Raw genomic sequence first — 4539 nt, 5'->3', positions numbered from 1 at the left:
AGCTTGGGAACACCATGTGCATGATCTCTGCCTGCAGATGTTACTCCGCCCCCAGGCCCAATGCTCCCCCTCCTCCTCCAGGCATTACTCTCACCTCCCCCTCTCTCCTGTTGACATTCTTGAGTCCTTTCCAGGTTCCTTACTGATATAGAGATCTGGACTTTTTTGAGGGGTGAGGGGGGTGGGGGGTGTAACTCTTTTGCTCCACTGTTTACCCCTTTGCTTTTGGGTGGGCTTGCATCATCCACTGCGTCGGGCTGTCTACACCCAGTCACATCTGTAGTGGGTAAAATCTGTTTCCTCATGAGCAAGAAAGAAAATGTGGGAGTGAGGCATGAGGCAAATCTAACTCACTTGGGGCTGATGCTGTTACTCTCAGTGTAGACCGGCAGTGCTTCAGTGATTTGAACAGACTCGGGATATACCTTGGGCATCCTCGCTGTCTACCATGAAGTGGCACGTGTGCAGGTGTGCGCATGAGCTGCCCCGTTCCACAGCGAAACAAAACTCTTAGCATGGTGCCTTGTGTATAGTAAGTGTTCAGTGAATGTTATCTGCTGTTAGCATTCCTATTATTACAATCACTTAGGAGTAAAAGTGAAATATCTTGCCACATACCTCGTAAAATGCCCTATTGGGCATTGGTGGAGGTTTGAATACATTTTTATTTGTTAGGCTGATTTGGGGAGGATTTTCTTATAGTGGGCCATGGCTCTGGTGCATTGTGGGTCAGCTAGTTATTCCAGGGTCTTTATTAACAGACTTTAGGATTTAAAAAATTTTTTTTAATTTATCAATATACAATGTAGTTGATTTTCATGTCCCTTTACCAATTTCTCCTTCACCCCCTCCCTCTCTCCCTCCCCCCCATCATATCTGTTCACTTGTCTTAACAAGTTCCGGGAATTGTGATTGCTGTGTCTTCTCCCCCCCCACCGGCCATTTGTTTGTTTGTATATTTATTTATTTATTTTTATTAGCTCCCACAAATAAGTGAGAACATGGTATTTCTCTTTCTGTGCCTGGCTTATTTCACTTAATATAATTTCTCTAACAGGCTTTAGGATTTTATACCTACATGTAAATTTAGTCTGAACTTTTCACTTGCTAACCTGAAAGTGCTTTGAATTGTCTCAGGCCCTGGAGTGGAGTTAGGAGGCTCAGGCCCACAGTCCCACTAGAGAATCTGCAACACCAAAACCAGCCTGAGCAGGGAGGGACTCCCTTTCTCTCTGGTGTGAATGTCCCTGATGACCACATGATAATATGGGCAAGAGCATCAGACCAGGGATCAGAAGAAATGAGTGCAGGCTCCAGATTTGCAACGTCGTGGCTAACAATACCAAGAATAAGCTGCGATGTGTTAAGTGGGTCTTGTGTTCCAGGCACTAAGTCCTTTATATGTTTATCTTATTCACTATGTGGTCTTGGGCTGGTGAATTTACCTTTCTGTTTCTGTTTCTTCATCTCTAAAATGGAGATGACAACACTAAACAAGGAGGTTGAGAGGAGGTAATGAAATAATGTGTGTGAGTCTTTGAAAAAAAGCACAAAGGGATATATACTGTGTGCCATATTTTCACCAAAGAACCAAGATGGTAATCTTCAGGCCTTTGAAGAGTCTGCATTGTACAGAGGAGGGATGCTGGCAAAACTCTGTCTGATGGTGAATTTGATAGCCCAGCTTTGTGAGGGCAGAATATGAGGCCCCTGGTGGTGCTTTATCTGTTACCTGAGATCAGGGTGTCTGTCTCCTGGCACAGATGTGACACCTGTTGCGGGAGAAACAGGCCTTGGCAGCTGGTTCTCTGGGAGGAGAGGTCTGGCCAGGAGCAGGGGGAGTTCGCTTACCAGAGTGCAAGAGACCAGTGTCAATAGTTAAATCAGCACATTCTTTAGCTCCAAGTTCCCACACGGGGGCTAAGCAATGCCTGGGTATCCACAGGCAGGATTAATGCAGGGGCATAGACAGGGGAGAAGAAATGTCCTCAGTGCCTGATGAGGAATATGCACTAAATATTTATTTATTGTATTAATATTTGTTAGGGGAGATGGGGGTCCAAAAGCAGTACCTGTGAAGCAAAGGGACGTGTCATCTGTTGCTGTGCTACCACTGAGGCACTACCGGCCCCGGTCGGCTTTCTTCTCTGTTCGATAGCATAGAGAGAAGAGAGAGAGCTACTGGCTATTTGCAGATTACAAAATTCAAAAAGGCCCAGAACTCACAGCCCAGAACTCACTCTGACTCTTAAATTCAAACCCCCAAACTCAGAAATTGTTAGGAAGAAGAAATGTTTACTGAGTACTTAATGTGTGTCACATCCCACGCTAGGTCTGACACCCATGACTTAATCCTCACAGCAGTCCTGCGGGGCAGGTGTTTTTATCCCCACCATTCAGATTAAGAAACCAAGGCCAAAGAGAGTAAGTTAGTTCCTCAAGCAGTCAGTTTATAAGTGGTAGATATACAATTAAGTCTTTCTGAATCCAAAGCATTGCTTGTCTTTCTACTATATTGTGAAGTCTGCACTTTTTTTTTTTGACCGGTAAGGGGATCGCAACCCTCAGCACGGTGTTGTCTGCACCGCGCTCAGCCAGTGAGCGCACCGGCCATCCCTATATAGGATCCGAACTCGCAGCCTCTGCGCTACCAGCGCCGCACTCTGCCGAGTGAGCCACGGGGCTGGCCCGTAGTCTGCACTTTTTTTTTTTTGACCGGTAAGGGGATCGCAACCCTCAGCACGGTGTTGTCTGCACCGCGCTCAGCCAGTGAGCGCACCGGCCATCCCTATATAGGATCCGAACTCGCAGCCTCTGCGCTACCAGCGCCGCACTCTCCCGAGTGAGCCACGGGGCTGGCCCGTAGTCTGCACTTTTTTAATTACTGAAGGAAGGTGAAGGGTTTGGATCCCCTTACTGGCCAACCACCAAACAAACAAATAAATAAAACTAACAACTAACTGAAGGCTGAGTTACTGACTGTCCCAAAGCCATCCAGACAAACTTGTGGCCCAGGATCAGGGCCTGGCTAGGTTTAACATCACTGAATTTCCTCCCTGTAATCCTCCTCTGCTCAGATGATTTGTCCTTGGATTTGTCCTGAGAGGGCCACCTCTTACCAGCTGTTAAAGAGAAACATAAGTGAACACTAGTTAAAGGTGGGAAAGACAGATTTTATTCAGTGCTATTGCGGTAGGGGAAGGAGACTTCAACATCAAACTGAACTCCATTCTGAATACAGAAAGACAGCTGGGGATTTATAGCCAACAAGCAGAGTGAGGGGGGTTAGTGAATGGAAAATTTAAGAGTATCCCTAATCCAAAAATCCAAAATTTGAAATGCTGCAAAATTCGCATCTTTTTGAGCACTGACGTGCTGCTCAAAGGAAATGCTCATTGGAGCATTTCAGATTTGCTAAACTGGTAAGTATAATGCAGATATTCTAAAATCTGAAAAAAATTCAAAACACTGCTGGTCTCAACCATTTCTCAACCATTTGAGTTAAGGGATACTCAATGTGTACTAAAAAGGGACATCAAGTGTAGGGGGATTCTTGCTAATCTTACCTAATAGGATTCTTGCTAAAGACAAAGGTGGGAGATAAGGAACTTGACCGTGTATCAAGGGTGATCACATATCAAGGGTTGGGGGATTCTCACTAAACTGACTTGGCAGGATTCTTGCTAAAAACTGGGTTAGGCAGGCACAAGACAGGGCCCCAGGATGAGGCTTCCCCAAAAAGAGGACATTTGTCACTTCCCAGCAGATGCCAGGACAAGAGAAGCTGAAGACCCACAGCGATAGTTCATTGACTTTAAAGTAAGTTGTCTCACCTTTGGTGTGACTTCCATCAGTTGGAGAATTTGGCTGGAGCTGAAAACCAGTCCATGAGGAAGAATGTACATCTGAGATGTGCCGTCTGAGATGTGCTGTAACTCCCACTGACAGGGCAGACAGCATTTCTTTGGGTATTTCCTTACAACCTTCTCTAAAAGTAGATGGTTTTTAGTCATGAGAGCAAAGTCAACGAAGGGATGACCCAGCCATTCAGACACCGAAGCAAAGCAGGGCCTGTCCTCCCCCTCCCAGTGCGACTCATTTGTACCTGAGCTCCTCGGGGCTGGGAAGGGTTGGGGCTCTTACTTTAGAGCATGTGATTGCGCTGGGATTAGCAGATGAACAGCAGCTCTCCCCTGAGCTCATCCAGAAGTGGAGGGCGTGGGTTTGGAAGCATTCTTTCTCCCTCACTTCCCGTATTTTCACATCACTCCTTGGCCCTAGCATCCTGCCTCCCCTAAACATTCCCCTGCACTGAACTCGTCGGACCTGTTCCTGACTGCTGGCTGCTGGCCCTAGAAACAGGAGAGACCTTGATGGCAGAGGGATAAGCCTGCAGAAGTCCCTATAACCATAACATGAGCAGAGGTTTAAACGTCTCTGCAGAAATCCAAAGGCACAGATTCCCCAGCTGAGGTCTCTGCCCCTGGTACTCCTCAAAGCCTATGCCAAAACATGCCCACAGGAGGAAATGTAGGCGGA

This window comes from Galeopterus variegatus, unplaced genomic scaffold (genome assembly GCF_000696425.1).
Source record: "Galeopterus variegatus unplaced genomic scaffold, G_variegatus-3.0.2 Scaffold70, whole genome shotgun sequence".
Classification (NCBI taxonomy): domain Eukaryota; kingdom Metazoa; phylum Chordata; class Mammalia; order Dermoptera; family Cynocephalidae; genus Galeopterus; species Galeopterus variegatus.
This window is presented reverse-complemented; position numbering follows the sequence as displayed.